The following is a 23,052-nucleotide window of genomic DNA, read 5'->3' as shown; positions in this document are numbered from 1 at the left end:
GTTGGAGAATCCATCTACTTGGGCACCTGAGTGAAATGAGGCCTGGGATTTGAGATTAAATTTAAGCATGATGTAAAATGACATAATTTCAGACAATATTAATGATTTGCGAACTGATCCCAAGTTCAGCCTTTGATTAATGTGATCTGCCTTCCCACAGAGCCTGACGTGGGGATGCCCGAGGCAGATGCTGATGGGTTTTTCCAGCAGCTGATAGCAGGAGTGGTAAGTGCTCCTCATCATTTATCCCTTTGTTTTAAGTGAGTGTTCATGACGTGCAGCAGCAGTTTTCTCTATTTCGACGTACATTACTGAGCATGATCATAGATGGATTGACCTGCCCATGTTTGCTCTCGAAGAGCTTTGTCTGCCAGAATTGAACTAGCACTATAACCAGCAGTAAGGAGGTTAACAGTGCTTTGTCCCAATTTTCAAATGAGATCAATTTTGGAGCTCACCATAGTTCCCTTTGACAGTAAAATGCTGTTCATGGATGGGTGACCTCCCAAAGCATCTTCAGAAGTTTCATCATTCTTCCAGGCCAGCCTTCATACTCAACTTTCATATCGGCACTGGAAGTCTAGTGTGCACCCAGATTAAGTCACAAAATATTCTCTGAACCGATTGTCCAGCAATTGTATCTGACTTATTAGTGTCACTAATTCTGCCAGAAATCTGTTCCATTTCTACGATTGATATTTTGTGGGCTTGGAGAATTAGAAAAAGATGTAAATTCAGAATACCTGATTTATATTTGTCTTTGCCTACTTTCAGGAATATCTTCACAGCAATGGAATTACACACAGGGACATCAAACCAGAGACTCTGTTACTTGATGACCAAGGTATAAGGATGCAAATCTCTTCACTTTTATTGTGTAATAGAACAAAAATTGGGTATCGTTATGCCTTATTCACAGCATTTGAGACATTTAGACAATAGGTGCAGGAGTAGGCCATTCGGCCCTTCGAGCCAGCACCGCCATTCACTGTGATCATGGCTGATCATCCACGATCAGTACCCAATTCCTGCCTTATCCCCATACCCTTTGATTCCACCATCTTTAAGAGCTCTATCCATCTCTTTCTTGAAAGCATCCAGAGACTTGGCCTCCACAGCCTTCTGGGGCAGAGCATTCCATACATCCACCACTCTCTGGGTGGAAAAATTTTTCCTCAACTCTGTTCTAATTCTTAAACTGTGGCCTCTGGTTCTGGACTCACCCATCAGCGGGAAAATGCTTCCTGCCTGCAACGTGTCCAATCCCTTAATAATCTTATATGTTTCAATAAGATCCCCTCTCAGCCTTCATAATTCCAGAGTATGCAAACCCAGGCGCTCCAATCTTTGAACATATGACAGTCCCGCCATCCAGGGAATTAACCTTGTGAACCTACGCTGCACTCCCTCAATAGCAAGAATGTCCTTCCTCAAAATGGAGACCAAAACTGCACACAGTACTCCAGGTGTGGTCTCACCAGGGCCCTGTAGAGCTGCAGAAGGACCTCTTTGCTCTTATACTCAATTCCCCTTGTTATGAAGGCCAGCATGCTATTAGCTTTTGTCAGTGCCTGCTGTACTTGCGTGCTTGCTCTCAGTGACTGATGTACAACAACACCTAGATCTCGTTGTGTTTCCCCTTTTCCTAACTTGACTCCATTTAGATAATAATCTGCCTTCCTTTTCTTACCACTAAAGTGTTTAACCTCACATTTATCCACATTAAGCTGCATCTGCCCTATCACCCAGCCTATCTAAGTCACCCTGCATTCTCATAACATCCTCCTCACATTTCACACTGCCACCCAGCTTTGTGTCATCGGCAAATTTGCTAATGTTACTTTTAATTCCCTCATCTAAATCATTAATATATATTGTAAACAGCTGCGGTCCCAGCACTGAACCCTGTGGTACCCCACTGGTCACCGCCTGCCATTCCGAAAGGGACCCGTTAATCGCTACTTTGTTTTCTGTCAGCCAGCCAATTTTCAATTCATGTCAGTACTCTGCCCCCAATACCATGTGCCCTAATTTTGCCCACTAATCTCCTGTGTGGGACTTCATCAAAGGCTTTCTGAAAGTCCAGGTACACTACATCCACTGGCTCTCCCTTGTCCATTTTCATAGTTACATCCTCAAAAAATTCCAGAAGATTAGTCAAGCACGATTTCCCCTTTGTAAATCCATGCTGACTCGGACCAACCTGTTACTACTATCCAGATGTGTTGTAATTTCATCTTTTATAGTTGACTCCAGCATCTTTTCCACCACCGAAATCAGACTAACCGGTCTATAGTTTCCTGTTTTCTCTCTTCCTCCCTTCTTGAAGAGCGGGACAACATTAGCCACCCTCCAATCCACAGGAACTGATCCTGAATCTATAGAACATTGGAAAATGATTACCAATGCTTCCACGATTTCTAAAGCCACCTCCTTAAGTACCCTGGGATGCAGACCATCAGGTCCTGGGGACTTATCAGCTTTCAGACCCAACAGCCTGTCCAACATCATTTCTTGCCTAATATAAATTTCCTTCAATTCATCCATTACCCTAGTTCTTTTGGCCACTATTACATCTGGGAGATTGTTTGTGTCTTCCCTAGTGAAGACAGATCCAAAGTACCTGTTCAACTCATCTGCCATTCCCTTGTTCCCCATAATAAATTCACCCGCTTCTGTCTTCAAGGGCCCAATTTTGGTCTTAACTATTTTTTTTTCCTTTTCACATACCTAAAGAAGCTTTTTACTATCCTCCTTTATATTCTTGGCTAGTTTACCTTCATACCTCATTTTTTTCCTCCACATATTGCCTTTTTATTTACCTTCTGTTGCTCTTTAAACGTTTCCCAATCCTCCGGCCTCCCACTCGTCTTTGCTATGTTATACTTCTCTTTTATTTTTAGAACTATACTCAAGCCCTCAGCAACAATATTCGTACCAGTTGACAATGATGAAAAGCTGAATGGGTCTTGAGTCAGTGATCGTTTCTGTATCTTTGTTCTCTTTGCTCAGTGTGCAAAGCATTTCTAGCAACGTAACAGGCTGAGATGTGCACATTCTTCAATAACTGCAGTCATCTCCATGCTATCTGATGGTGAGCATTTGTTGGATACGGTTAAACAGTTTTGAGATCCATTAGCCCATGTGGGAGGAGGCTGCCCATCAAGCTTGAACATTTCCCCGCATGTCACCGAAACTTTGGAACTAGAGCTTTGCTCTTCAGAGCAACATCTGAATCAATGGGAGTGCTGCAGACCATGGGTCTATTTGTTCGATGTGTATGCTAAGGGAAGGTGGTAGGGGTTCCAGCTGAATTTATTATTTTTCTCCCATTCCCCTCCAGTTTACCTCAAATTCATTTAATGGTGTTTTGACCTCGGCAAGTCTGGTGATTGAACAGACCGTTTTGGTTCTGCAGTAAGAAGATTTTGGGCAGGGTTCAACCCTGGTTATTATTGAATGGTTTGTGATATTTGGGAAATGCCCATGGCTGTGTTGGGTGTGCGATGGTTTAAAGTAGTGGTCACCAACCTTTTTAAGCCCAAGATCCCCTACCTCGACCTAGTGAAAGGCAAGATCTACCTACTAAATCGTTTGGAGAAAAAACAGCTCAGATTGTACTTCCAATTTGTGGCCTTTTATTTGGGCGAATTGTATTTGAATTACATAAAATACTTTTTCGTGCCGAAATGCTTTACGCCAAAGAAACAATTACCATTAATTTATATGGAAAAAAAAATTTGAGCGTTTCCAGACCCAAAAAAATAACCAAACAAATCATACCAAATAACACTTAAAACCTAAAATAACAGTAACATATAGTAAAAGCAGGAATGATATGATAAATACACAGCCTATATAAAGTAGAAATAATGTATGTACAGTGTAGTTTCACTGAACAGAATCGCCAAACACGATTTGTAGAAAAGAATCGCCACATACACGCATGCACACATCATGCACGCGCACAGAGGTGCCCCCGGCCGGCCGGTCGGCAAGAATATTGTCAATATTAAACCGGTCTGCGGTGCCAGAAAGGTTGGGGTCCCCTGCCTTTGACCACAGGGCCACCAGGCAGTGGTCAACACGTAATGTCCTGCAAGCCCTGCGGGAGAAGGACGTGATGGACACAGTGGGGTGGTTCCCTGAGCAGACCGTCCAGTTCATCTGGCAAAATGCCTCATCGCTAGACCTCACCAACAGGCACCAGGACCTCGCCTGGCTGGCGGTGAGAGGGGCCCTCCCAGTCAGAGCCCTCCTGTACGCCCGGGACGTCGTCTTCACACCCCGTTGCCCATGGGAGGACTGCAATGAGGAGGAGTCTGTGAACCACATCTTGTACACTGAGTTCACAGAGAGGGTGTGGAGCAGGATGGAAGGGACGGTATCGAGACTCATGCCCAACAACTGAGTAACCGAGGATCCCTGATTTATGGGCTGCTCTTGGGGATGCACAGGGAGACCAACATCCGGTGCTGCTGGCAGAACATCAACTCGGTGAAAGACGTTCTTTGGTCGGCCCAAAACTTGATGATCTACCAGCACATGGAGATGTCCGTGGGAGAATGCTACCGACTGACACATTCTCGGCTGCAGGAGTACGTGCTGAGGGACGCACTGAAACTCGGTGCAGCCACCGCAAGGGCCCGGTGGGGAAGGGCCACAGTTTAAGATTCGTCACCTGTGGGAGTGGGAGGGTCGGGTGGGCAGTGTACACCTCATCAGCAGTATGGATAGTTGAATCAACATTGTGTCACAGGAGTGGCTAGAAATGGAGAAAGGTATTGACTGTAATGGAACTTCGATAAAGGAATGAGAGTCAACGCCTGGCTTTTTATTGTAAATAAGTTTTATTTTTGACTAAGGTTTGAGAGTCAACGAATGATATATTGTAAACGTCTTTATTTTGAACAAGGACTGAGAGTCAATGCATGATTTATTGTAAATAACTATTGACTAAAGACTCAGTCAACAATTTTTTTTTGTAAATAACTTTATTTTGTAGTATTTCTGAATAAAGTACATTTTTGGAGAAAGTTAGTGAAGTGTCTTCTGTGGCCGGAGCCTGATCCTTCACTGAGAGGTGGGAGGAGACCACTCGGCCCATTGGCGATTCCGGCTCCCCTGGTTGGGAAGGAGGGATCCCAGCAGAAGATGGGAGGGGGAGGATTTTATTGGAAGGATGAAGATGGTGAGAGAGGGGGCGGACAGGATGTTTGTTCCGGTGGGGGCAAGAGGGGCTCATCTGTGGAAATGTCTGTGCCCACAGTGGTGGCGAGCAGTGGACTTCACCACATTGGGGGGCAAACACCGGCAGACTGTTGTCCTGCAAGCGGGGCCAATGGTCCGGGAAAAGTGACAATTATTTGTGTTTTGTTGAGATTGTACCGGGAATATGGTGTAAAATCCCGCTCCCCACACTAACACGGGTTATACAGACCAAAGAACAAACTGCCGGAGGAACTCAGTGGGTCGGGCAGCATCTGTGGAGGGAAATGGACCGTCAACATTTCGGGCCGAGACCCTCCCTCTGGACTGAGAGTGGATGGGAAATAGTCAGAGAAGAGAGGTGAGGGGTGGGGATGGGGCAAGAGCTGGGGAGTGAGACGTGGATCCAGCTGAGGGGGCAGGTGGGAAGTTGGAAATAGTGACAGGGTTTGGAGGTGTTCTGTTCACTGTTCAGTCTGCTGGCTGGGCTTATTACCCAACCCCCGATGCAGTACAGGCCTTCCGCTTGTTGGACAATACACATGTTGCATTAAGATGCGGCTAACAAATTCTACATCTAAATCACTTACAGTCAGCAGGTCCCAGTTTATATTTGTCCGTTCGTTCGCCATGTGCTGTGTCACATGATGTAGGTGGTTGTGGCCTTTCCATGACTGATTGCTCAGCAATTTTTCTACTGCGGTGGTTTGCCATTGCTGCTTTCTGGGCAGTGTCTTTTCAAGATGTTGGGATTATCAGTACTGTTCAGAGACAGCCGTTATCAGTACTCTTCAGAGACAGCCGTTGTCAGTACTGTTCAGAGACAGCCGTTATCAGTACTGGTCAGAGACAGCCATTATCAGTACTGCTCAGAGACAGCCGTTATCAGTACTCTTCAGAGACAGCCGTTATCAGTACTGGTCAGAGACAGCCGTTATCAGTACTCTTCAGAGACAGCCGTTATCAGTACTGGTCAGAGACAGCCGTTATCAGTACTGGTCAGAGACAGCCGTTATCAGTACTGGTCAGAGACAGCTGTTATCAGTACTCTTCAGAGACAGCCGTTATCAGTACTGGTCAGAAACAGCCGTTATCAGTACTCTTCAGAGACAGCCGTTATCAGTACTGGTCAGAGACAGCCGTTATCAGTACTCTTCAGAGACAGACTGCCCGGTGTCAGTGGACACATTAGCAGAACTTGTGACACGCGCTGGCTACTCATAAGATCCCATGGCTTCACATCACCCTGATCGGGGTGGCGGGAGGGGTTGTGCTAAGTAGGAGCAATGCCTCGCCCAAGGGTGACATACAGGTCAGTGGAGGGAGGAAGAACCATCAAATTCATCCTTCCAAAGAGAATCACTCTACACTTTTCCATGTTGAACCCCATCTGGCACTTTTCATCCCTGTTCCGCATCCTGTCGATGTCCTGTTGTAAGCTACGACAATCTTCTATATTAACCACAACTCTAGCAATCTCCATATCATCTGCAAACTTACAAATTCCACCCTTCCACTTCCTCAAACAAATCATCTATTTAAAAAACTAAAAACAGGGGATCACAGAACAGATCCCTGCACGTCACCACTGATCATACGCGTAATTATCATCTACCTTCTGCTGACAAAAGCCAATTCTGAATGCACCAGCTAGTTTCAAAGGACTCTGCCTCAGACAGCTGGGTTGTTGGAATGTGCCTCTGAAGCCTGACAGCAGACCAGCAAGTGAATGTTTGATAGAGCAGTCAGAAACCGGAGTTGCCAGCCTGAGTCAGGGCTTTGAGGCTCCAGAGAGAGAGAGATGGGGTCTGGAGTTTATAAGGAGGAAGAATAGGAATCAGACCAGCATAATCTGCCTACATATGAAAAATCAGAAACATTTGGAAACTGGTTGTTCGAAAAAATGTGGTAATTTCTGCAAGTTACTGGTGGTAATCAACAGATCAGGCAGCAAATGTGGAGAGGAATAAATAAACAACGTTTAGACCGAGCCCCTTCAGCATGCCCAGACTGTGTACTTCTCTGCTTAGTTGCTGCCTGAACTGCAGAGTTCCTCCAGCATTTTATGTGGGTGCGTCCCTGTATTTCCAGCAACTGCAGAATCTCTTGTGTTTTATATCTGCATTTGCAAGAGGATTGTACTTTGGCATTCGATACACAGAATGCATGATTTTATGGGAACCGGCTTCTACGTTAAAACAGCTGCTGATTTTTCTCTACACACAAAAGAAACTGAGGTATGGATGTGGAACCAGGGCTGGCAGTAATCTTTAATGGCACCGTGATTACCCATAAAGCCCTGTGTTAAAATATTCGCCGTCGCTGAAGCACCGATCAAATGCGGAGGCGTCAGGATTGCGGACGGTCCCGAAAATCGCGCATGCGCGCAGTATACAAAAGACTTAAAACAATCGACTGCAGGTAAGAGCATTTCTCCGGGAGGTTTTCCAACACCTACTGAGGGTCAATTGCTGTCAGCTGCGGACTCCATGGCTAGCAATCCGGGCACAATCCTGCTCTCGTCCCTCTCTCTCAGCCCCACGATCCGTACACAGGTTCCGGGGAGCTTCCGGCTGATGAGGGAATGGGAACCGATGGATCTCTCAAGACATAGCTGAGCACCAGCTTTCCAAATGCAAGGATTAGGAACTCGGAGAAAGGGAACAAAATCTTTTACATCAGCAGGTGAGAAAATCACCTTTGTTCTACTTCCAATCACAAACAAGAGAAAATCTGCAGATGCTGGAAATTCAAGCAACGCGCAGAAAATGCTGGATGAATTCAGCATTAGTACTCTTTTCCATAGATGCTGCCTGGCCTGCTGAGTTCCTCCAGCAGTTTTTGACCTATTCTCTGTGCGTACATAATGACATCAAACAACTTTGCCCTGGGCAACAAGTAGCTTTCACACCACAAATGAGCCAGACTCCAACGAGACAGAATACAGCCCTTCCCTTCATATTCATCGGCATTGCCATCAATGAGTTCACCACCGTCAGTCACCTGGGGGAGGGTTCAGGGGAAATATTTATGTACAGTACAGAAACTGGTGTTACCTGAGTGATATTTGGAAATCTGCCTTTTTGAAGCATAATTTAGGAAGCAAATCACGTATGGAAAATGTGCAAAAGCTCTGGTGAGAAAATCCTTCATTTACCCATTACAGGCCTGCTACATAGGTTGTGTGAGAGTGCAGATGAACTCGATCAAACCCAGAGGAGATCAAAGTTCTTTTTGACAGTATTTGCTAGCTGTTAAAATGACTACCTCGCTATATAAAATTCAATTTGTCACTGGGTAAAAAATGCACAGTACAAGATTTATGTGCACACTGGTCATTACAAATTAGAGGGGACATTGATGGGAAGGTGGGGAGACCTCCAGTGTCTCTGATGCCCTCACCTACAAGATGTGCATCCAGCTGCAGCTTGTAATCCTGTACTTTAAGGAGTTGGAACTTGAAATGGTACTTGGTAAGTGGGAGGCATTCAGAAGTGAAATTTTGGGGTGTAAAGTTCGTATGAGCCTGCAAAAATAAAAATTGAAAGGTAACTGGTGTAGGGAACCTTGGTCTTCAAGAGATATTGAGGCCCCTTATATTTTGTTCCTCCAAATGGCTCAGTCTGTTGGGTCCTATCAAGACTCATTAATGACTACAATATCATAATTCCATGCCCTGAGCTCATCTGACTTTCTTTTTATATCATCGTCTGTTGATTTCTAAAAGCTTCCCAATAGTTTTCGTTCTTTTGTTTGCCCTCTCTTTGGATTTTACGTTGACTTTGGCTTCTCATTTCAGCCACGGTTGCGTCTTCCTGCCTTTCCAATGCTTCCACTTCTTTGGGATGTATCAATCACTCAGCTCTCAAATCGCTACCAGAAACTCCAGCCATTGCTGCTCCACTATCATTCCTACCTTTTCCCTTCCAAACAAGTCTGCCATAGAAACATGGAGAAGTTCAGTACGGAAACAGGGTATTTGGCCCAACTAATCAATGCCGAAAAAACATTTAAGCTGTCTAATGCAACTACCTGCACAAGGACCATTGCCCTCCATACCCCTACCATCCAGGCTCCCGTCCAAATGTATTTTAAGTGGTGAAACTGAGCTCATATTTACCACTTGTGCTGGCATCTCATTCCACATTCTTATGACCATTTCAGTACAGAGCTTTTCCAAATATTCCCGTTAAATTTTCACCTTCCCCACTTACGCATGACCTCTGGTTGTCATCCCACCCAACCTCAGTGGAAAAAGCTGCTTGCATTTACCCTATCTATACCCTCATAATTTTGTATACTTCTAACAAATCCTTAAAGCAATGTATAATTTCCTTGTTTATGTTCAGAGCCATTTTTAGGTATATAAGATGATGAGGGGCATTGATCGTGTGGATAGCCAGAGGTTTTTTTCCCCAGGGCTGAAATTGCTAAAACGAGGGGACATAGTTTTAAGGTGCTTGGAAATAGATACCAAGGGGATGTCAAGGGTAAGTTTTTTTTTTAACACAGCGAGTCTTGGGTGCATGGAATGCACTGCCGGCTATTTGTGTGAGAGTGTTTCAGTTACTGTGGGGCCAGGCACCCATGCAGCTCAGTGGAAACAGGGAATAATACCAATGGAGAGAATCAAACTGAGTCAGTTCACAGACTGGAGATGACAGAAATGCTCCATTCTTATAGAGACAGGAAGAGCATCAGAGAATTTGTTGGTCATTCCAGTACCAGGTATGATATTGTGGCCATCACAGAGATGTGGCTAAAGGATGCATGTCTCTGGGAGCTGAACGTCCAAGGATACACGGTGTATCAGAAGGATAGGAAGGTAGGCAGAGGGGGAGGCGTGCCTTTATTGGTAAGAAATGATATTAAATCATTAGGAAGAGGTGGTATATGATTGGAAGGTGCGGAATCTTTATGGGTTGAGCTAAGAAATCGCAGGGGTAAAAGGACCCTGATGGCAGTTATTTATAGGCCTCCAAACAGCTACAGTGATGTGGACCAGAAATTACAACAGGAAATAGAAAAGGCTTGTCAGAAGGGCAGTGTTATGATAATTGTTGGGGATTTTAACATGCGAGTGGATAGGGAAAATCAGGTCAGCACTGGATCTCAAGAGAGAGAATTTGTAGAATGTCTGCGAGATGGCTTTTTAGAACAGCTTGTTGTTGAGCCCACTAGGGGATCGGATGTACTGGATTGGGTATTGTGTAATGAACCGGAGGTGATTAGAGAGATTGAGGTGAAGGAGCCCTTAGGAGGCAGTTATCATAACATGATTGAGTTCACTGTGAAATTTGAAAAAGAAGCCGAAATCTGATATGTCGGTATTTCAGTGGAGTAAAGGAAATTACAGTGACATGAGAGAGGAACTGGCTAAAGTTGAGTGGAAAGGGACACTGGCGGGAAAGATGGCAGAGCAGCAGTGGCTGAAGTTTATGCGAGAAATGAGGAAGGTGCAAGACAGGTATATTCCAAAAAAGAAATTTTGGAATGGAAAGAGGAAGCAACAATGGTTGACAAGAGAAGTCAAAACCAAAGTTAAAGCAATGGAGGGGGCATACAAGGAAGTAAAAATTAGTGGGAAGACAGAGGATTGGAAAGTTTTTATAAGCTTACAAAAGGATACTAAGAAGGTCATTAAGAGGGAAAAGATTAACTATGAAAGGAAGCTAACAAATAATATCAAAGACGATACTGAAAGCTTTTTCAAGTATATAAAGAGTAAAAGACAGGTGATAGTAGATATAGGACCGATAGAAAATGATGCTGGAGAAATTGTAATGGGAGATAAGGAGATGGTGGAGGAACCGAATGAGTATTTTGCATCAGTCTTCACTGAGGAAGACATCAGTATACTGGACATTCAAGGGTGGCAGGGAAGAGAAGTGTGCGCAGTCACAATTACGACAGAGAAAGTACTCAGGAAGCTGAATGGTCTAAAGGTATATAAATCTCCCGGACCAGGTGGAATGCACCCGCGTGTTCTGAAGGAAGTAGCTGTGGAGATTGTGGAGGCATTAGCAATGATCTTTCAAAAGTCGATAGATTCTGACATGGTTCCGGAGGACTGGAAGATTGCAAATGTCACTCCGCTATTTAAGAAGGGGGCAAGGAAGCAAAAAGGAAATTATACACCTGTTAGTTTGACATCGGTGGTTGGGGAGTTGTTGGAGTCAGTTGTCAAGGATGAGGTTACAGAGTACCTGGAGGCACATGACAAGATAGGCAGAACTCAGCATGGCTTCCTTAAAGGAAAATCCTGCCTGACAAACCTATAACAATTTTTTGAGGAAATTACAAGTAGGCTACACAAGGGAGATGCAGTGGAGGTCGTATATTTGGATTTTCAGAAGGCCTTTGACAAGGTGCCACAAATGATAACAAGATAAGAGCCCATGGAATTATGGGAAAGTTACATACGTGGATAGAGCGTTGGCTGATTTGCAGGAAACAGAGAGTGGGAATAAAGGGATCCTATTCTGGTTGACTGCCGGTTACCAGTGGTGTTCCACAGGGGTCCGTGTTGGGGCCGCTTCTTTTTACATTGTACATCAATGATTTGGATTATGGAATAGATGGCTTTGTGGCTAAGTTTGCTGACGATACAAAGATAGGTGGAGGGGCCGGTAGTGCTGAGGAAATGGAGAGTCTGCAGAGAGACTTGGATAGATTGGAAGAATGGGCAAAGAAGTGGCAAATAAAATACAATGTTGGAAAGTGTATGGTTATGCACTTTGGCAGAAGAAATAAACGGGGAGAGAATTCAAAGTTCTGAGATACAATGGGACTTGGGAGTCCTCGTACAGGTTAACCTCCAGGTTGAGTCAGTGGTGAAGAAGGCGAATGCAATGTTGGCATTCATTTCTAGAGGAATAGAGTATAGAAGCAGGGATGTGATGTTGAGGCTCTATAAGGCGCTGGTGAGACCTCACTTGGAGTACTGTGGGCAGTTTTGGTCTCCTTATTTAAGAAAGGATGTGCTGACGTTGGAGAGGGTACAGAGAAGGTTCACTAGAATGATTTCAGGAATGAGAGGGTTAACATATGAGGAACATTTGTCCGTTCTTGGACTGTATTCCTTAGAGTTTAGAAGAATGAGGGGAGACCTCAGAGAAACATTTCGAATGTTGAAAGACATGGACAGAGTGGATGTGGCAAAGTTGTTTCCCATGATGGGGGAGTCTAGTACGAGAGGGCATGACTTAAGGATTGAAGGGCACCAATTCAGAACAGAAATGCGAAGAAATTTTTTTAGTCAGAGGGTGGTGAAGCTATGGAATTTGTTGCCACGGGCAGCAGTGGAGGCCAAGTCATTGGGTGTATTTAAGGCAGAGATTGATAGGTATCTGAGTAGCCAGGGCATCAACGGTTATGGTGACTGGGACTAAATGGGAGAATGGATCAGCTCATTATATAATGGCGGAGCAGACTCGATGGGCCGAATGGCTGACTTCTGCTCCTTTGTCTTGTGGTCTTATGGTCTTATTCCAGCACTGCACGGTTAGAAAATGATTTCTCTCTCCAACTTGGGTTGAACTTAACTGTAAGTGTGATGCCAGATCCCACCTTGCAACTCATTTGAAATGTTGTCCTGCACTCATTGATGGATTTTGTAAATCTTTTTACAGGTTAAAAATGACAAAGAATTTGTCTACGGGAATCTCGAACACAACACACCAGTTTTGCTGTCTCTGTCCAGATACTGAAAAAGTGGAGCAACGGATTCACTCGATCATTCCTCCTGCTCAGACAGTGCAAATGGATTCACTCGCCCATCTCAACTGAAGGTACGTCAGCAAGTTCACACTGAGCAAGGCCATTCACCTGTTCTGTGGGTGAGAAAGGATTCAGTCAGTCTTCCCACCTGTGGACACACCAGTCAGTTCACACTGCACAGAGGCTGGTCATCTGCTGAATTTGTGGAGAAGGATTTATTTGGTCATCTGACTTAATGGCTCACCAGCGAGTTCACACCAGTGAGCAGCCGTTCACCTGCTCAGACTGTGGGAGTGGATTCACTCAGTCATTCACACTAATGGCACACCAGCAGGTTCACACTGGGGACAGGCCGTTCACCTGCTCGGACTGTGGGAAGGGATTCACTTGCTCATCTAATCTGAAGGTACATCAGCGAGTTCACACTGGGGAGAGGCCATTCACCTGCTCAGAGTGTGGGAAAGGATTCACTCAGTCATCCAGCCTACAAGCACACTGGTCTGTTCACACTGGGAAGCGGCCATTCACCTGCTCAGACTGTGGGAAGGGATTCGCTCATTCATTTCAACTGAAGGTACATCAGCGAGTTCACACTGGGGAGAGGCCATTCACCGGCTCAGACTGTGGGAAGGGATTCACTCAGTCATCATCCCTCATGGCACACCAGCGAGTTCACATAGGGGAGCGGCCGTTCATCTGCTCGGTGTGTGGGAAGGGATTCACTCGGTCATCTCAACTGCAGAGACACCAGCGAGTTCACACTGGATAGAGGCCAATCGCCTGCTCAGACTTTGGGAAGTAAAGCCATTAAACATAGAAACATAGAAAATAGGTGCAGGAGTAGGCCATTCGGCTCTTCGAGCCTGCACCGCCATTTATTATGATCATGGCTGATCATCCAACTCAGAACACCGCCCCAGCTTTCCCTCCATACCCCTTGACCCCCGTAGCCACAAGGGCCATATCTAACTCCCTCTTAAATATAGCCAATGAACAGGCCTCAACTGTTTCCTGTGGCAGAGAATTCCACAGATTCACCACTCTCTGTGTGAAGAAGTTTTTCCTAATCTCGGTCCTAAAAGGCTTCCCCTCTATCCTCAAACTGTGACCCCTCGTTCTGGACTTCCCCAACATCGGGAACAATCTTCCTGCATCTAGCCTGTCCAATCCCTTTAGGATCTTATACGTTTCAATCAGGTCCTCCCTCAATCTTCTAAATTCCAACGAGTACAAGCCCAGTTCATCCAGTCTTTCTTCATATGAAAGTCCTGCCATCCCAGGAATCAATCTGGTGAACCTTCTCTGTACTCCCTCTATGGCAAGGATGTCTTTCCTCAGATTAGGGGACCAAAACTGCACACAATACTCCAGGTGTGGTCTCACCAAGCCCTTGTACAACTGCAGTAGTACCTCCCTGCTCCTGTACTCAAATCCTCTCGCTATAAATGCCAGCATACCATCCGCCTTTTTCACCGCCTGCTGTACCTGCATGCCCACTTTCAATGACTGATGTATAATGACACCCAGGTCTCGTTGCACCTCCCCTTTTCCTAATCGGCCACCATTCAGATAATAATCTGTTTTCCTATTTTTGCCACCAAAGTGGATAACTTCACATTTATCCACATTAAATTGCATCTGCCATGAATTTGCCCACTCACCCAACCTATCCAAGTCACCCTGCATCCTCTTAGCATCCTCCTCACAGCTAACACTGCCACCCAGCTTCGTGTCATCCGCAAACTTGGAGATGCTGCATTTAATTCCCTCATCCAAGTCATTAATATATATTGTAAACAACTGGGGTCCCAGCACTGAGCCTTGCGGTACCCCACTAGTCACCGCCTGCCATTCTGAAAAGGTCCCGTTTATTGCCACTCTTTGCTTCCTGTCTGCTAACCAACTCTCCACCCACACCAATACCTTACCCCCAATACCATGTGCTTTAAGTTTGCACACTAATCTCCTGTGTGGGACCTTGTCAAAAGCCTTCTGAAAATCCAAATATACCACATCCACTGGTTCTCCCCTATCCACTCTACTAGTTACATCCTCAAAAAATTCTATGAGATTCGTCAGACATGATTTTCCTTTCACAAATCCATGCTGACTTTGTCCGATCATTTCACCGCTTTCCAAATGTGCTGTTATCACATCCTTGATAACTGACTCCAGCAGTTTCCCCACCACCGACGTTAAGCTAACTGGTCTATAATTCCCCGGTTTCTCTCTCCCTCCTTTTTTAAAAAGTGGAGTTACATTAGCCACCCTCCAATCCTCAGGAACTAGTCCAGAATCTAACGAGTTTTGAAAAATTATCACTAATGCATCCACTATTTCTTGGGCTACTTCCTTAAGCACCCTGGGATGCAGACCATCTGGCCCTGGGGATTTATCTGCCTTCAATCCCTTCAATTTACCTAACACCACTTCCCTACTAACATGTATTTCGCTCAGTTCCTCCATCTCACTGGACCCTCTGTCCCCTACTATTTCTGGAAGATTATTTATGTCCTCCTTAGTGAAGAGAGAACCAAAGTAATTATTCAATTGGTCTGCCATGTCCTTGCTCCCCATAATCAATTCACCTGTTTCTGTCTGCAGGGGACCTACATTTGTTTTTACCAGTCTTTTCCTTTTTACATATCTATAAAAGCTTTTACAGTCCGTTTTTATGTTGCCTGCCAGTTTTCTCTCATAATCTTTTTTCCTCTTCCTAATTAAGCCCTTTGTCCTCCTCTGCTGAACTCTGAATTTCTCCCAGTCCTCAGGTGAGCCACTTTCTCTGGCTAATTTGTATGCTTCTTCTTTGGAATTGATACTATCCCTAATTTCCCTTGTCAGCCACGGGTGCACTACCTTCCTTGATTTATTCTTTTGCCAAACTGGGATGAACATTTGTTGCAGTTCATCCATGTAACCTTTAAATGCTTGCCATTGCATATCCACCGTCAATCCTTTGTGTCATTTGCCAGTCTATCTTAGCTAATTCACGTCTCATACCTTCAAAGTTACCCCTCTTTAAGTTCAGAACCTTTGTTTCTGAATTAACTATGTCACTCTCCATCTTAATGAAGAATTCCACCATATTATGGTCAGTCTTACCCAAGGGACCTCTCATGACAAGATTGCTAATTAACCCTTCCTCATTGCTCAAAACCCAGTCCAGAATAGCCTGCTCTCTCTTCGGTTCCTCGACATGTTGGTTCAAAATACCATCCCGCATACATTCCAAGAAATCCTCTTCCTCAGCACCTTTACCAATTTGGTTCACCCAATCTACATGTAGATTGAAGTCACCCATAATAACTGCTGTTCCTTTATTGCACACATTTCTAATGTGTGTCAGAGGTAATTTTTTCACAAAGAGCATGGTAGGTGCATGGAATGCACTGCAGGATGAGAGGGTAGAGGTGCATACAATGCGATCTTTTAAGAGACTCTTAGATATGTACATGGAGCTTAGAAAAATAAAGGACATTGCGGTAGGAAAATTCTAGGCAGCTTCTAGAGTAGGTTACATGGCAGGCAGAGTATTGTGGGACAAAGAGCCTGTAATGTGCTGTAGATTTCTATTTTCTCTGTTCTATTTGTTATACCATGGATGTCTGCTTGGTAAATGTTCTTAAGCCTTGAAGCAAATGTTGTTAGAAGTTTTCCTTTTTGCAGTATTTTTCTATTGTCATTGTTTTTTGGTATTCCAGATAGCTGGGTGTCAAGAGTCCTGATGAAGGGTCTTGGCCCAAAACGTTGATTCTCATCCATAGATGCTGCCTGACTTGCTGAGCTCCTCCAGCACTTTGTGTGTATCGCTCCAGACATCCAGCATCTGCAATATCTCGTGTCCCAGATACTGGTATGTTTATCGAAAGGACACGCAGGCAGGGAAAGAGGGTGGTGTGGCTCTGTTGGGAAAAAATCAAATCAAATCATTAGAAAGAGGTGACATACGGTTGGAAGATGTTGAGTCATTGTGGGTAGAACTAAGGAACAGCAATGGTGAAAAGACCCTGATGGGAGTTTTTTGAAGATTCCCAAACAGTAGGACGTATATTATCCACAAATTACAACAGGAGAAAGAAAATGCATGCCAAAACAGCAATGTTACAATAGTCATGAGAGATAGTCATGCAGATATATTGGAAAAATCAGGTAGGTGCAGGATCCCAAGAGGGGGATTTCCTACGATGCCCTCAAGATGGCTTTTTAGAGCAGCTCCTGGTTGAGCCCAGCTGGGGACCAACTATTCTCGATTGGGTGTTGTGCAACGAACAGGAATTAATTAGAGCACTTAAGGAGAAAGAACCCACAGGGGCAAGTGATCGTAAAATATTGGAGTTCATCCTGAAATGTGAGAAGGAGAAGCTGCTGTACTGTCTGTACACCCATGATTGTGTAGCCAAGTTTCCATCGAACTCAATATATCAGTTTGCTGATGACACAACAATTGTAGGCCGTATCTCGGGTAATGATGAGTTTGAGTACAGAGAGGAAATTAAGAACCTGGTGGCATGTTGTGAAGACAATAACCTATCGCTCAACGTCAGCAAGACGAAGGAATTGGTTTTTAAATCAGAAGGAGTAGTGGACAGCACGACTCCATTTACATCGGTGGTGTGCAAGTGGAACAGGTCAAAAGCTTTAAGTTCCTCAGGGTCAATATCACAAATGTCCTGACTTGGTCCAACCAAGCACAGTTCACTGCCAAGAAGGCCCACCAGCACCTTTACTTCCAGAGGAAACTAAAGAAATTTGGCCTGTCCCCTAGAACCCACAGTCATTTTTATAGATGCACCGTAGAAAGCATTCTTCTAGGGTGCATTACAACCTGGTATGGAAGTTGTCCTGTCCAAGACGGGAAGAAGCTGCAGAAGATCGTGAACACGGCCCACCACATCACACAAGCCAATCTTCCGTCCGTGGACTCACTTTACACCGCACGCTGACGGAGCAGTGCTGCCGGGATAATCAAGGACACGACCCACCCAGCCAACACACTTTTTGTCCCTCTTCCCTCCAGGAGAAAGCTCAAGAGCTTGAAGACTCGAACGGCCAAATTTGGGAACAGCTTCTTTCCAAATATGATAAGACTGCTGAATGGATCCTGACCCAGATCTGGGCCATGCCCTCCAAATATCCGGACCAGCCTCTCGGGTTTTTTTGCACTACCTTACTTTCCATTTTTCTATTTTCTATTTATGATTTATAATTTAAATTTTTAATATTTACTAATTTTTACTATTTTTAATATTTAATATTTGTAATCCAGGGAGTGGGAAGCGCAGAATCAAGTATCAATGTGATGATTGTACGTTCTAGTATCAATTGTTTGGCGACTATAAAGTATAAAGTATATGTTTTCCAGGTCAACCACTCACCTCCCACCCCTGTCACTATTTCCACCTTCCCACCTCCCCCTCACCTGGACCCACCTCTCACTCCCCAGCTCTTGCCCCATCCCCACCCCTCACCTCTTTTCTCGGACTATTTCCCGTCCACTCTCAGTCCAGAGGGAGGGTCTCGGCCCGAAATGTTGACGGTCCATTTCCCTCCACAGATGCTGCCCGACCCACTGAGTTCCTCCGGCAGTTTGTTCTTTGGTCTGTATAACCCGTGTTAGTGTGGGGAGCGGGATTTTACACCATATTCCCGGTACAATCTCAACAAAACACAAATAATTGTCACTTTGCCCGGACCATTGGCCCCGCTTGCAGGGCAACAGTCTGCCGGTGTTTGCCCCCCAATGTGGTGAATCGCCACCACCGTGGGCTCAGACATTTCCACAGATGAGCCCCTCCTGTCCCCACCGGGACAAACATCCTGTCCGCCCCCTCTCTCACCGTCTTCATCCTCTCCCTCCCCGGGGAACCGGCATCAAACCGACGGGCCGAGCGGTCTCCTCCTACCTCTCAGCGATACATCAGACTCCGGCCGCAGGAGACGCTTCACAAACGCCCCAACTTCCCTCGGAGAGAAATGGAAATAAATCAGAAAGCGGACATTTACTTTGGGATTTGCAGCAGAGACGAGGTAACGCCCTCTCGGCTGGTCCGCTTCCACTATTGGGTGTAACCAGTGATTGACATCGCTTCGCACCAATGGGAATAGCGCAGCTCTGTAATCAATTCAATTCCTCTGTTGACTGTTCGGGGAGGCGGGGCGTGGCTCGTGCTCAGTAGCTCAGCCGTTAAACCGTAAAAGCTCGAGCGCAGCAGCGCGTGTGTGACGTAAGGCACCGTGCTCGTGACAGCAGATGCAGATACGGGGAGACCATGGGTGACGTCAGGCGCGTGGGGGAGGGGCTGCTGTGTGACGTCACGTGAGGGGGAGCGCTTCAGTTTTAAAACACCTTTTGTTGGGTCCGATCTGGAACAACAAAATTAAATTCGGGTTTCATCGGGAGCGGATCCGGTGTTGTGAGATGTGTCCGGCTGTGCCGTGTTGTTGGTGGAGTGGGCAGCGGGGTGTTTGTCTCCGGGCTCTCCTCAGCCCCGGTTTTCACTTTGCGACCGAGCCCGGGCCGTGGATCAATTCCTTGTGGTTCTGCAGGGGGTTTGGGGCGAAGGGACAGTCTGTCTGTCTGTCTGTCTGTCTGTGTGGGTCGGGGTTATGAGTGGGTGTGGGTGTGGGTCCCGGGACAAGTTAACTTGTAAACACCGGACCATCTGGTGAATTGGATCAGACAGCTTCGCTCGCCTGTCCTTTCAGGAAACAACAATTCTCTCTGCATATTAATGACTGTCTAAACTTGCTGTGAACAAGATTCTGTGTTACAAGATTGTGAGTTACAGAGTCTAGGACAGCTGTCACCGTCATGGGCTGCGAGTGCAGACAGGGATTGGGGTCACTGAGCTGTGCATCAGAGAAGGACACGGGTTTGTACAGCCTCCTGTGGGGTAGAAATGTCCACACGGTGAATTCGGATCTGCTGGCACATCGGGAGTCTGAAAGGGAAAGGGAATAGGGAAGGGGCTGAGCAGAGAGTTTTAACAGGGGAACCTGTTCAGGGGTGGAGGGGTACAGGAGCTGTCTGATAGATCGTTTTAATTGTTTTTTATAATCTCACGGATGGTGACTGAGGAAGGAGCTCGTTGAGGGAGGATACCCGGAGGCGAGCAGGTCAGACACGGAATCAGGAATTGAATTAAATTGACTTTATTTCTTACATCTATCAGGAGTAAAAATCTTTACATTACGTCTCCATCTAAATGTGCAACGTGCAATCATAGTAATTTATAATAGTTTATAATAAATAAAACAGACAATGTAATATAGAGTACACTCAAGTCAGTGTGAGTTCATCAGTCTGTTGGCCTGGTGGAAGAAGCTGTCCCGGAGCCTGTTGGTCATGGCTTTTATGTTGCGGTACCGCTTCCCGGATGGTATCAGGAGAGTGACAGTGATGCGATTTCCTGTGTCACGGGTACAGACAGTCGTCTCAAGTGAGGAGTTTGTGTGGAAATGCAGCTTCCCTGGAGATGGAGGAAAGAGGACACTTTGTAATGTTGTGAAGGGACCTGTCTCCACCACCACCTCGGGCAGTGTGTTCCAGATTTCAGCTACCCTCTGAGTGAAACATCACTTCCTCAGATCCCTCTAAACCTCTTCGTCCTCTGTTTAAATCTGTGCCCTCTGATCAGTGACACCTCTGTCCCAGGATCGTGGCCTACATGGGCATCAGTGAGGCCTTTGACAAGGTTCAGCATGGTAAGTTGCTGTGGAAAGTTAGATCACATGGGATCCAGGGAGAGCTGGCTAACTGGATGCAAAGTTGTCTTGATGGTAGGAAGCAGAGAGTGATGGTGGGAGGCTGTTTATTGGACTCAAGGCCCGTGCCTAGTGATGTTCCCCAGGGTTACACCCCATTGCTATCATTATTCATTGATATTTAATTTTATTTGCATTTACACAGTTTGTTGAATTCTATGCTCTACTTGATCTTTCACTGATCCTGTTACTATTCTATAGATTTGCTAAGTGTTCCTGTTGGATAAATGACCTCAGGGTTGTATGTGGTGACATATGTACTCTGATAATAAAATTCGTTTTGAACTTTGAACATTGCTACTTGTCATCTAAATCAATAATTTGGTTGAGAACTACAGGGTATGGATAGTAGGTTTGCAGCAAGTAAATTCAAACAAGTACCTTTTCTGAAAGATATTAAGTATAAACTCTCTGCTCTGTTTCCCTCTCCGCACTCGACCACCCCCTCCCCTTATTGCCTCCCTGTCTGCCCCGTCCTCCCTCTCACCCCCACATTAGAGATAAGTTCAGTGTCGGCATTGACTAGAAGGGCCAAAGGGCCTGTTTCAGTGCAGCTGGGCTCTGTGACTCTAATAATATTCTGATTTGTAATTTCCACAGTCACTGCTTTGCTGCCAATGGCTGAACCCAGAAATTTACACAAACAAGAATTGAAAGACTCTTAGCTGGCTACAGAAAGCGTTTACAAGCTGTGATATTTGCTAAAGGGTGTGTTACTAAGTACTGACCATGCAGGGTGCCCAAACATTTGCTTCGGGCCCTTTTCCTTTTTTGTTATTTTCAAACTGTAAAAGATGGAAATAAAAAAGTAATCTTGCATAAGATATTAAAGAAATGTGTCATATTTAACTTCATGCCTTTTGGAAATCAGGTCATCTTTTACTCACTTAGCTATTCACAGTAACAGAAATTTTGACCAGGGGTGCCCAAACTTTTGCACGCCACTGTATTTATCCTGTGCCTTCCGAATTGCTGCCAGAAATTACTGCCATTGCTGCTCTGTTTTCATCCTTGCCCATGTTCTTTTCAAATCAATTTTGACCAATTTTTCTTTCATGCCTCTCTAATTCTCTTTATTTCACATCTGACTTTAGCTTCTCCTTCTCTAATGTCAGGGTGAATTTGATCGTATTAAGATCACTTGCCCCTAAGGTTTCTTTGAACTTAAGTGACCTAATTAATTCCGGTTCATTACAACACCCAGTCCAGAATAACTGATCCCCAAGTGGTCTCAACCATGAACTGCTCTAAAAAAGCATCTTGTAGGCATTCTAGGAATTCCTCCTCTTGAGACCAACACCATCCTAATTTTTCTAATCACCTGCATGACAATCCCCCATGACTATTGTAACATTGCCCTTTCGGCACACATTTTCTATCTCCCATTGTAACTTGTGGATCACATACTTACTACTGTTTGGAGGTCTCTGTACAATTCCCATCAGGGATTTTTTTTTTTTACATGTGCTGTTCCTTAATTCTACCCACAGATTCCACACATTCCAACCTTATGCCAACTCTTTCTACTGATTCTATTTACTATTTTACCAACACAGCCACACATCCCACCACCAGCTTGTTCTTTCAAGAAGCATGTAAGTATCTGGGAAACAAGTGGACCTGCAGATGCTAGAAATCCAGAGAACTACACACAAAGTGCTGAAGGATCGCAGCATGTCAGGCAGCATCTACGGATGGGAATCAACATTTCCAGCCAAGACCCCTCATCGGGACTCTTGACACCCACGTATCTGGAATATCAACAAGCAAAGAAAATAGAAAGTAGTGCGAAATAGGGAGAACCTTTGTCAAAATTTAGTTCAAGGCTTAAAAAAACCTGCCAAACAGAGCTCAATAGTTAACAAATACAACAAAGGCAATAAACACTTTTATCAATACCGACATTGACTTTTTTTTTATATAAAAATATCTTTGTCCCATTTCAATCAGTAAAATTAACAAAGATACAGAACTGAAATGACAGCTTTAGAAAAGACTATTTACACTCAGACTCAGTTAGATTAACACTACCTCGGACAGGAGGAGGAAGGGGAATAACACACATGAAAAAAAAATCACACAAGTCAGATAAAACTTCTAAGTATATATTTTCATCAAAAATGAACAGTATTCATTGCTCCATGTGTGTATATGCAATCGTGGTAAGAAATACAGACCAGAAAACTTCAATGAGAGGCTAACTCAGAAATGAATCATCACTATGGAAGAAAACATTAACCAGTGGAATGAGTATGACCCTCCATGGGAGACATCCCAATGACCTGAGCAGACGAGATGGTGACAAGGTAGCATCGAGCACCTGACTGAGAGTTGGAGACCTCTTCCCAGAAACAGAGG

Source organism: Mobula birostris, chromosome 13 (genome assembly GCF_030028105.1).
Source record: "Mobula birostris isolate sMobBir1 chromosome 13, sMobBir1.hap1, whole genome shotgun sequence".
NCBI lineage: Eukaryota > Metazoa > Chordata > Chondrichthyes > Myliobatiformes > Myliobatidae > Mobula > Mobula birostris.
The sequence above is the reverse complement of the archived record's forward strand: the minus strand, read 5'-3'. Positions refer to the sequence as shown.